The sequence below is a fragment of the Megascapheus bottae genome, chromosome 18 (assembly GCF_031878675.1).
Source record: "Megascapheus bottae isolate mThoBot1 chromosome 18, mThoBot2.hap1, whole genome shotgun sequence".
Lineage (NCBI taxonomy): Eukaryota > Metazoa > Chordata > Mammalia > Rodentia > Geomyidae > Megascapheus > Megascapheus bottae.
Window position 1 is genome coordinate 22,739,974 of NC_143526.1, and position 12,045 is coordinate 22,752,018.

The 12,045-nt window shown below is 39.2% G+C and overlaps 1 protein-coding gene across 8 annotated transcripts in view; it reads right to left on the minus strand.

Annotated features, from left to right (window-relative positions):
• The window catches only part of Plcb4 (phospholipase C beta 4), a 353,129-nt gene that overhangs the window by 232,864 nt on the left and 108,220 nt on the right, over nucleotides 1-12,045 (minus strand). Inside the window, exons 1-2 of one of the 8 annotated variants that reach the window (XM_090352006.1) lie at nucleotides 11,273-11,437; nucleotides 4,832-4,919 (exon numbers count right to left, since the gene is read on the minus strand). The exons of 6 other annotated variants lie outside the window; for them this stretch is intronic. The gene's annotated coding sequence lies outside the window, so the exon portion shown is untranslated. Of the gene's footprint in view, nucleotides 1-4,831; nucleotides 4,920-11,272; nucleotides 11,438-12,045 lie in introns of those variants that run through there. One more of the 8 variants, XM_090352007.1, reaches the window with a different exon arrangement.

Genomic DNA, 12,045 nt, shown 5'->3' on the forward strand with positions numbered 1-12,045 from the left:
ATGGGTCTTTGGTAATGCTCACCTGAACTGGCCAAGGACAATGCAGTTGTAGCTCAGACTAGAAAGTCAACACTATTACCTCCTCCAGAAATGCGCTTCATGACACACCCAAAATTAATGTTTATCAGCTATGTTGGCATCATAACTTGACACATAAAATGAACCATCACAGAGACATTGCTTCTCAAAAGGTTCCCATGGACAGTCAGCAAGGGTATCATCTGAAAGCTTATTAGAAATACAGAATCTGAATTTAATATAATTTCCAGGTAACTCATTTCCAAATATTAGATATAGAAAGAAAGATAGATACGAAGGAAGGAAGGAAGGAAGGAAGGAAGGAAGGAAGGAAGGAAGGAAGGAAGGAAGGAAGGAAGGAAGGAAGGAAGGGGGGGAGGATGTGACATGATTCTGGCAGCTAGTGCAAACAAACTATAATTTTCATTTAATTCACATTATGCTGGGTATTGTTGGGCTTTGCTTTTAAGCCTCATTTTTTTCTAGCCTAAAATTAGACAAATTAGAACAGTTTCCAGACAAAAAACAACTCTCACTATGTGGTCCTGGAATCACACTTATCCCTTAACTTAAGGAAGAAAAAAGTAATACTCTGTGAAACCCTCGCCTATAGCACAAAGAGATACTGCCTACTGAAAGATTGCAATGTGTCCCTGAACACACAAAACCATGGCATGATGGCCCAACAAGCAAAAAAAAAAGCAGTCAATGACTCCTTTAACAAGCCCTACATGTTTCATTTTATGATGATTCCAAAACTCTATAACTCTATTAGGATGACTAATGAGAAATAATCTTATTATATAACTGTATCAACTTGAATCGAAGTAAGGAAATTAGAAAATAGGTTGATTTTTTGTTTGTTTTTTTATATATATTTTTATTGTAATTAATAGAAGGGTTACATGATATTTGCCAGACAGGAGGTGCATTAATTTCCATACATTGATACCCTTTCACATGTCTTGGTCCCATTTCCCTCCTCCCTACCCCCACACCTCATCTTGTTTTTCCCCCCTTCCCTATCCAATTTCAAATAACCAAATACAAATATATCCGATATATCAGGTAAAAAAGTGAGATACTGTAACAATATGAGATAACCAAGGGACAGCAAAAGAGATGAGAAATAGGCTGATTTCTAAAGCTTTGTGCAACAATGCCTTACAGAAAAAAAGTAGATGATTAAAACCTTTCGCAGTTTTTGTTTTTGTTTGTTCATTTGTTAGTGTTTCACAGAAAGATATATGGGCACATATTTAGAAATATCAACTTTTTACTAGCAATGCCTATACATTCAATGAAGTGTTGTTTATGTCATCATAAACAACATTTTTCATAGTGCTGTGCCAACAAGTAAGTGAGAATCATATTTTTCCTCATGTGAAACTTTTTATATAACTTGGTAACCCTACTTTGACCAAGTACTTTTTTCTAACTAATCAGTCATTTAAGAACATGAAAAAACCATGAAAATGTGATGAATACACATTTTAAAAATCATAACAGATCTCTTCTACTATAAAGGGTTTTCCACACTTGAAAGGTGATGATTTTGCTTTGGAAAGTTATTATTAGAGGCCTATGACTGAGAAAACCTAGAACATAAATAAAAATATGTCATAGTATTCAAAATAGATTGTTAAAAACTGTAGCCAAATGAGCCAATGCCTTCTCCTAACAACAATACTTTCAAGGATGTGAATGGCACTTCCAAAGATCAGAGTGTAGCTCCATTATTTATCTATTTATCTATATATGATTTTTATTAGTTTAATATTAGTTTATTCATTTTTATTAGTTTATTATGATTCCTGTTTCTTGAAGTAGTATCTTCCCATTGTCCTTTGGGTAGGTCTGGAGATTGAACCACGGGCCTCATACCTGACAGGTAAATGTTCTACTACTGAACTACCCACCTACACCCCACTGTAGAGATGAAAAGAACACAGAGAAGACAGAGACCTCTGTTTGTGTTACCTCTTCAGAAAGGCCTCTGCTACTAACAACCTATCCCCACTTTTCATCATATTGTCTTTGCTGTCTTTAATATGAAAAATAAACCACCCACAGCTTACTAGTCCAAGTACTTGTGATTCTTGGTCCAAAAGTTTCTTATAGCCTAAGACCTCATTCTTGAAAGAGAAATCATCCAGAAATGTCCCTTGAAGAACCCTCAATCAAAGGTAGACTGATGTCCATGGATAGATATTTAACCTGTATTTAACCCACCTTTCCTTTGACAGGACAGCTCTATCAGGGCACCTGGTCCTGGCAGCTCATGATGTAAATCTCTATGAACACACACACACACACACACACACACACACACACACACACACACACACAAACACGCACGCACGCGTGTACTTATACACTATTCAGGCATTGCTACATTCTGCCTTCTATTCTCTCATCCTTGTTCCTAAAATGATCTCTCTAATGAGATTCATTCATTCTCTCGCACTTAATTCTTTGTCTTGGGAGGGGGGGTCTACATCACAAATTAAAACTGCCATCCGGTCTCCAGCCCTTAGAAGGGTGTTCAGTAAATGGGCAAGTAAATATTTGTTGAAAGAATAAATGTACATCCAGAGTTAACAGTGACCTTGGTGATGCCACTGATGGAAGATACTTTGTGTCTTAATGAGGACAAGTAGCACTTGACTTCAGCCAGAATATAGATGCTAAAAGAGGCCTGAGATCCCCAGGGCCTCCTTTGAGAAAACAGTACTAGTCCTAAGAGTCATTCCTTTGTTGATATCCAAGAATATATCTTCATCCAGAGAGGTTCCTTCTTCAAGTCAATAAACAAATAGACTATCCTTAACCTTAAACATGGTGCATTATGAAAAGTTGTTCATTAATACTTTCTTCTACCTCAGTAGCTACAACTAGACACTGAAGTCTAGAATTGGGGCCAGCACTTATGATTAAGACTAGCTAATTCACAGAGCTCGGTGATATTAAGAATGCTATGTTTCAATATAATACCCCTTTGTTATGACATTTTTCAGGACAGTGACAGCAAAGCATTAAATCAAACATGGGACCCCTCTGAGTATAGGACCTGAATAAATTTACAGGTCACACATCCATGAAACCTCCCTCCCAGGAAGTCACATAGGATAAACTCAGATATTTCTCAGAAAAAAAGGAGAGAGAGAAATAATAGTTTTGTTTTATTTGGGGTTAAGTCATCATGATCTACAACACCTGGAGACAGCAAGGCATGCGGGCAGTTCTTCAGAGCTGTTCAGCACACATTACCTTCCAATTTCCCAAATGCCTGGGAAATCAATCCTGACACCCAGATCCCCACTGCCTCCCCAGTGGTTCACTCTGCTAACAGCTCTGTGGCTACCATAATCCTGTGGAGTCCCACAGTTTAAACACACAATTATGTAACTGACAGAGACAGAAAATGCGTGAGATTAGATGTGGGAGGATGTAAACCGTTTCAGGATTCACTTCCAGAAAATCTATTCAGGTTAACAGCTTTGGGGTCTGGAGAAAACACAACTAAAAAGCCAAAAGTGTTTGACAGAACAAAATAAAATTAAAGAAGCATAACATGGCTTATTAATGTCGTGCCTAAGCTCCTAGAAGAGTTGGAGAATCATAGAGATTCAAGTGGTACCAGCAAATAGCCCTAACCACAGCACATCTATAGAAATATGCCCAAGGTGGGAAAATGGGTTAGTACCACCTGGAACTGTGATGTGGGGACCTATTTTGGGGCAGAACAGGAAAGCAGTTTGCAATTATGTATTGTAGCTCCCCAAGAGAGAGACACAAGATGTTTCAACAGAACCCCTGATTTACCAAGCAACTAAGTAGGACTAGAGTGAGAAATAGCAACTCAGAGTTCACCTCAAGTCCATCTAACCACAAACCATATTTACTGATTGATTAAATTTATGCTACAGTAACAAAATGGTACAGATTAGGCAATTATTATCAATAGAAATCAATTGCTCAATTATTAAAAACCCAAGCTTAAGTTGCCAGGAGATTCTGGTGTTTGGTGAGGACCTGGGTCTCTGTTTCCACATGAAACCTGGAACATTCTAGTCTCCTGCAGTGGAAGAAAGGAAGCTCTAGCTAGTTCCCTCGGTTTCCTTTATTTGTGGGCCCTAATTAATGTGGCCTAAAAGCCACTTCATATCCTAAAAGCCTTCTTTACACTATTGCCATAGGGTTTAAGTCCTAGTGTGACTTCATACAGGGACAAATAGATTCAAACTAAAGCACGGGTTTTGTATTTTTATACAAAAATCCTTCCTAAGGTGCACTTTTATTTGCAATCCTAGTAGAAAATGCAAAGAAATGATGGCCATGACTTAAAATATCAATGTTTACTAGAACGATGTATGATTAAAAATTAGTGAGTTAACTTTGAGAACAACTCAAAATCATTGCTACAGTATATTGAAGGGCTGGAGCTACAGAGTCAAGAAACTTCTGGGTTGAAATCCTGGTTCTACTTTGTAGATTGTATGACTTTGGGTGTTTAATAAACCTCTATGAGTTTCAGGGCCTTTCGATTGAAAAAAAGAAGAGAGTACCACTGCTGTAGGTTCTTATGAAGAAGAAAGAAAAAAATTAGGAAAAGTTCTCAAACATAATACATTCATCACATAAAACCTGTACTCCCATATCTTCCTTTCCCAAAGCTGAAGGCTGATTTCCATTTTTACACCTGGTACCTTATCATACCTAGCCAAATCATTATGGCTAGGCATTCACAGCATCTAAATCCTGATCACACTTTGCCATTCCATGTCTGTTTCTAAGCACTTTTACCACCAACCTGGAATCCTGCTGCTGTTCCCCTGGGTCCAGTCTTCACACTCTCTCCTTTAAATTCAATTTATTTTCAGCAGAGAAGCCAGAGGACCCTTGTTAAAATGAGAGTAATAATGTCATTACTCCCATTGCAATCAGAGGCTCTCAACCTATGTCATGTTGTACTTCGAAGGACATTTTCTAAGGTCTAGAAACTTCTCCAAGTGTATGTCTTGGTTTGAATGTTTGTTCCCTTCAAAGTTTATGCTGAAATTTTATGACTAATGCTACCGTTTTGAGAGGTGGGGCCCCTGGGAGGTGATTACGCTATGAGGCCCTTCCCCCAGGGATGGTTTGATGCCTTTTAAAATAGTTAGAAAGAAGGCGGTGGTAGCTCACACCTATATTTCTAGCTCCTTGGGAGTCTGAGATCTGCAGATTGTCGTTCAAAATCAACCCAGGCAGGAAAGTCCATGAAACTCTCTAAAAAAAAAAAAAAAAAAACAGAAAAAAAAAACAAAACAAAAAAAGCAGAAAGTGGCTCTGTGGTTCAAGTAGCAGAGGTCTAGCCTTTAGCAGAAGCTAAAGGGACAGCACCCAGGCCCTGAATTCAAGTGCAGGACTGGGGGAAGTTGGGAGGTGGGATAAAAAGCTAGCTAAGAAAGAACTGGCCACTCTTACCTTCTTTCATTTCTGGTGTAGTTGTATATAGTTTGAGTGTGACCCACAAAGCTCCATGAACAGAATGAAGTTTAATTTTCATTAAGGTAAAGGCACCAAGAGGATGAAAATTTCAGCTGAGGTGTTTAGACTTGGGGGTCTTTGGGACATGTTTAGATAAGGTAAGGTCTTCAGAATGGAACCCCAAGATTAAATATAAAAAGAGGGAGGGAAGCCTGGAACATGTCCTAGTGGTACAGTGCTTGCCTAGCATGCATGAAGCCCTGGGTTCAATTCCTCACTACTACATGTAGAGAAAAAGCCAAAAGTGGTGCTGTGGCTCCAGTGGTAGAGTGCTAGGCTTGAGAAAACCGAAGAACAGTGCCCAGGCCCTGATTTCAAGCCCCAAGACTGTTTCTCTCCATATGATGGATGCACTGTACTATCTTAGCACTTTTGCCAGTCATGTGGTTATTACCAGATCTGATCTATCAGCCTTGGGCCTCCAGTATCATGAGCCAAAATAAACCACTTTTTCTTACAATTTGGCCACTCTGTGATATTATATTTTAAACAACAGAAAGCAAACTCATATTGTCCCTTTGCCCTTCCACTTTGATACTGTAAGAGCAAAATGCCATGTCTTAGACAAAGTTTTCCCATAGACTTCAAATTTACTGATAACTTAATCAGCCTCCTATATAAATTACCCACTCCATGGTATGTTATCAGCAGCATAAACAGACTATATGCTATCAGCATGGAATGGGTAGATTCCTTCCTGTAATTCTAGAATGGCCACCTACAAGAAAAATCATCCAGCCCAAAATGCTAATAGCACTAAGGCATATACAGATCTGGGTTCCTCTGTCTCTCTGAACTAGAGTCCTAATCCTAACCCTCTCCTAATTTCAGAGTAGTGTTCTTGCTGCTTCTTATAATGACAAGCCACCCCCCACACACACACACACGAGTTCATCCTTCTGACTAGAAAGTTCTTCCCACAGATATCTACAGGATTACCTTCAGATCTCTGCCCAATTCCTTTGTCTTAAGTTAACGACCTCCTCACCTCCTCTACTCGCACTTTCTCCCTCCTCCTTCCCCGGCTTCATTTCCCTCCATCACAATCATTACCACCAGGAATCTCTGACATTTTACTTGTGTTCCAACTGCCTGGACCCTTTCAAAAGTAGGGCTTACACGGTAAACCCCACAAATCTGGAGACTTCAGTTTGATTTATTCATAATACGTAGCTGGCATAGACACTCAATAAACATTTACTGAAATGAATGCAGAAATGTATAACTATTATCTTCATTTATGATGGGGGCAAGGAAGCTTCTAGTTTGCATGTGAAAAGAATCTGTATTTAAATTACAGGGCCTGTATTCATAACTTGTCTTGCATCCAAACAACAGAAGCTATGAGAATAATTCCCAAATGAATCCCTAATGCTACCATGAAAAATGAAAAGGGATGTTAAATGTAGGGACCTCACACCTGTGGTGGGGAAAAAAAAATCTTCTGATCAAAATTCAAGCCTTTGAAAAGATGGTATTTGTTTGTAAAAACCATGGTCTTCCAAACTAAAACACACGGTACATTACTGGGGGAAACATACAATTTTCAGAAGAGAAAGGAGTCAACTAATAAAATCAAGATCATTCTAGAAACTCTGGTCTGCACAACGGTATTATTTTAGTTCCCTCCATTCAGGAACATTTAACAGATCTAAAAAATATATACTGGATCCCCTAAACAGCAACATCATACTTCCTGTGTCAGATACAAGAATGAAAAGATTCAGCCCTTGTGTTCAGTGAGTTTAGGGTCAGAGATGGAACTAAGACAGTATTGTTAACCCAATGCAAAGTAAATCCAGAAGACAGAAGGCAAAGAATAAAAGGAAGCATTCAGAAAGTATAACTGGAGTACCCTGCAGGTGGATAAGGAGGGCTTTACACTGGCGGTAACCCTGGGGCTTCTTGAAGGAGCACTGTGGGAGGAGGCCTGACTGTGTTTTTGAAGTGGGGTGTGTTGGAATTTTAATCAAACAATGGTCACCACTTGGAAAGGGCAAGAAGCAAGTGGAAAGGTCACAGTGGTAAGAACACAGAGTCTAAGGGCCTAAGGCAACTGGCTCAGGTCTGATCTGAAAGGACAGGCAGCGACTGGAACCTGAAGTTAAAAAGACAGCGGTGATGGTTTTATTCGGCTGTGTTTTCTGGCATTTTCCCAATGGGCAATGGGGCTGGATGGAAAGGAATTGATTCAGATAAACAAGCTGTGAGAAGAAGGGTAAGATAACATCATTCTAACTAGAAGGAACTTGGCCAAAAAAGAAGTGGGATGCGTGTGTAAAGAGAGCCTGGGCCATTCCTGGGAAACAGGAGCAAATCAGCAACTTGCATGCCACCAAGCAAGCTGCCTGAGCTTTCTCACCCTCAGAGGCATACAAAATGGTCCAAAGGAGACTCAGAAAAGTAAGTTCAATGAATATCATGACCTCGGGGACTTTTTAGACCACTCCATAAAGCTACAATGCCCAACATTTTCATTTAGTTTATCAGTTGGTTTCAGAGTAGAATCAAAGGTCCATGCTTGTTTTTTTCCATAGAAGTTAGAATGACCCTTTCCTGAAAACAGCCTCACCCCATTTCAAAATTTTCACAAATCAGATGGAAGTTTTGGGAATAGGTTGGCAGAGGCTAATGTCTCATTAAAAGAACAAAACTATCATGGTGGGCAATGTTATAGTTTAAAAAAACTTTCTTTTCACTCTTATCTCATAAGCAGACATGTAAAGTGTGAAATCCAAATCTTGTACATTAGGAAATGGTTTGAAAATTTGTTAAAATTGACATTTTTCTTTTTTTAAAAAAGACAGGTACTTATGGTCAAAGGGCAACAAGGGTATATCCATCGCCCTTGATAGAGTACTCATTTTCTTAGCAAATACTGGAATTCCTACTACGCAGGCACTAGTCTAGGAACTTGAAGAACACCGAAGAACAAATGAAAATTTCCTTTACCACCATCTTACAGTTTAGAAGCTGTCAGAGTAAGCATTAAACACAATTATTAATGAAGTTCCTCACTAAGTTGATGAAGTACAATGAAGAGAAAAAAAACTAGAAACCAGGGCAAGGAGTTTATGAGGGTAAGGTTTACGATTAAATGAAAGTTTATGGTGATCTGCCATAGCCACATTGGTAAGTGTAGGAAGAGAACATACCAAGGAAAGAAAAGAGCAAGGCAGAGACCATGAAGTTAAAAACACATCTGCAGACTTGAGAAACAGGAAAAAAGCCAGTACACGGGAAGTGATATCATCCCAAGATAACATCAGGGAAGCAATCAGTCTGACTGGACTAAGAGGTAAGGGTGAAGGTTCTGACTCTAGTCAGAGTATAATAAAGAGTGACTTGATGCTTCTTCTGACATACAGTAATTGCTGATAGATAAGGGAAGAAAAATTGATGTCTCTGAGTCTTGTATAATAGACACCCCATGATGCCAGCAATCTTTTGCAGAAATTAACTTTGGTAAGTACCAGGGTCTCTAGAAAATACTAAAGTAGTGTATTTGACTATTAGTACAGAAGAGCTGCAGGTGGCCCACGAGACCAAAGATTGATAATGGTCAATCGCAAAAGCCAACTATTGGGACAACTCTGGTATGCTCACCTTGGTAGGCTGTTTAAAGAACAGTCAAGGTCACAATTTCCAAAGGATATTTCCAGCAACACAAGGAGATATAACATATGGGCACCTGCAGCTTAAGTCTCTCATTCACAGTAGATTTATCTCTACAAGTCTCACCATAGCATTTGGCAAGCTTGTGCCTGAATGACAAGTTCAAGGGCATTTGTTCAATTTATTGCCAAAGGCTTAATTTGGTTGGAACAGCATTTTCCAAAGGAATTACAGCAACAGCTTCTCCACATGAAATCATATTTTAACTCTTTTTTAATGAGATAGGACTTAGGAAATCTGTAGATACTGTTTTTGTTACCGAATTACCACCTGGAGGCTTCAAGTGTGTGAGAATAGGCATTCATGTGATCCACCAGGGGAATGAGTTGACAAAAAATGACATGATCTTCAGAGTCTGTGACAGCAGTGACTGCTGTCTATCACTTGTGTATTACAGGGAGCAGTAATATTAGAAATCACACTTTTTTTTAATGAGGTATGGTAGTTCAAGGCCATTCCAGGCTAAAAAGTGGGTGAGACTCAATGTGGACAAATGGCTGAACAGAGAGAGTGGTAAGTGCATCCTGTCTTCCTGTTTGCAAACAGGAAAGTTAGAGTCTATCTAAAAGAATAACCAACATATAGAGGGTTGGCAGAGTGGCTTGCTAGTGTGTTCTGCAAGTACAAAGCCTGGAGGCCGAATCCCAGTACTATCAAAAACAACAGAAAAGTATGCTTTTTCCTCTGAGTGGGGAGGGGGATTTTTTTGGCTGGAGCCCTATGTATGCTAAATGAAATTTCAGCAGGACATAGTCCTGAAAAACTGACTTTGGCATGCAATTTTCCTTGTGGCTGTTGTCCAGGAATTGGAGCCCAGGGCCTTAAGAATCACTCTGTCGCTGAGCTACATCCTTTCCTACCATGCATTCTTCTGCACATCCCATCACTACCTAAAAAAATACCCCCAATATGCCAAAATAAAACAGCAGCATCTGCCTCGTGAAGGAAAAGTTCTCCATCAAAGGACTTGTTCTAACCAATAAGAGCTAAATCTCTGATCACAGAATAACTAGTGCCCCATGCATGACAAATACCTTCAGCAACACTACAGATCATTCGTGGTAAGAACCCGCAGTGATATCAGAACACAGAAGGACTTTCATTCAATGAAAATTTAGACTGCATGACTAACACATGCTTCTGAACAGAAGCCTGTATTCTATCTTACTTTCTGTGATGCAAAGTGAGACATTTTATCCTTTCCATGATATTCCCAAGCATGTGTTGATAGTTATTTCTAGTGTTTAAGAAGTTAAATTCCTAAATGAGAAAACTGAAACATAACATACACTCATTTTTACAGTGAATGATACATTTCCATATTTACCAAATAAATCCTTCTATACAATTTCCTTATTTTCCTCTTCTCAGCAAAAATGTGACTGAATTGTGTAGTAGGAGGGTTTTGTATTGTTTGTTTGCTTGCTTATTTAAGGCATATGTTCCCAGAAATTTCAAACCCAAATATTCAGGACCAGAACACTGAAAAGAAGTAAGCTTAAATAATCCTTCATAATGGCTTTATGTCAGTCATGAGAGCCAGGACCCACCCACAGTACTAGACTGCTGACCTATAATGTATCAAACATCAAGTTTTCTAACTCATCTCCCACATTAAAAACTTGAGTGTGGCTCAGTGGTAGAGTGCAGCATACACTAAGCTCTGGGTTTGCTGCCTAGCACAAAAGAATGAATGGAAGGAAGGAAGGAAGGAAGGAAGGAAGGAAGGAAGGAAGGAAGGAAGGAAGGAAGGAAGGAAGGAAGGAAGGAAGGAAGGAAAGAAGGAAGGAAGGAAGGAAGGAAGGAAGGAAGGAAGGAAGGAAGGAAGGAAGGCAGGCAGGCAGGCAAGCAAAGCAAATCTGCTGTTTCTTTTCTCTTACAACTATAACAAAATCCTCAAACACATAGCTATAAACAACCCATATTTACTCATTCTTACAGTTCTATAATGCAAGGTATTATATGGGCTTCAATCAAGAAATAAGTACAGTTGCTTCCTTTCTGGAGACTGCAGGGTTCACCTTGTCTCCTAGAAACTTTTACTCACAGCTTGCTTCTAGGTCACCCACATTCCTCCATCCTCCAAGCCAGCAGTGCAAATTCAGTTCCTTTCATGCTTGAGATTCCTCCTGCCAATGCTTCGCATGTCCCAGCTTATTTAATGGCCCTTCCTGTTAGTTATGCTCTCTTGAAATCCATCAGTTAAGGTCCTCAACTGCTAATGATTAAGGAGAAGAGACACAAAACACAAACCTTCCATTCAGATCAGCCAGCATAATCTCACCATCTCAAGGTACTTTACCCAAGTCTCATCTGTACAGTCCTTGCTGCCCTGTTAAGTAATTATAAATTCTAGAGATTAAAAAAAAATTCTAGAGATTAGAGCTGGATACCTCTAAGTAAGGAATCATTATTCTAGCTACCACTCTTGGCTATCTTTCTGACGCTTAATGCATTAAATAGCCTCCACAATCCCTCTGGTAGCCAAATCAGAATCCTAGAAGACAACTTTACCTATCCAGTAAATGCCTAAGTAGCATCACCTTCAAATCTCTGAGCTTCTTTAGAATACTATGCCCACAGACAGTCAGCAGTCTAACGTCACAACCATTTATAGTTATCAACTAGTAGCTCACCAGTGTTCAATATTGTCCTGTTTATTTTCACAACAGAAAAAAAGAAAATTCTCTAACCAGGGGCTCATTCTAACCTGAACAGTGAATTACTAGTTCTCATGACAATTGGGGATGTTTTTGTACTTAAGGACAGTGTGCCATACATTACCATTAAGATTTGGGAACTATGAGAGGCACCATTTCC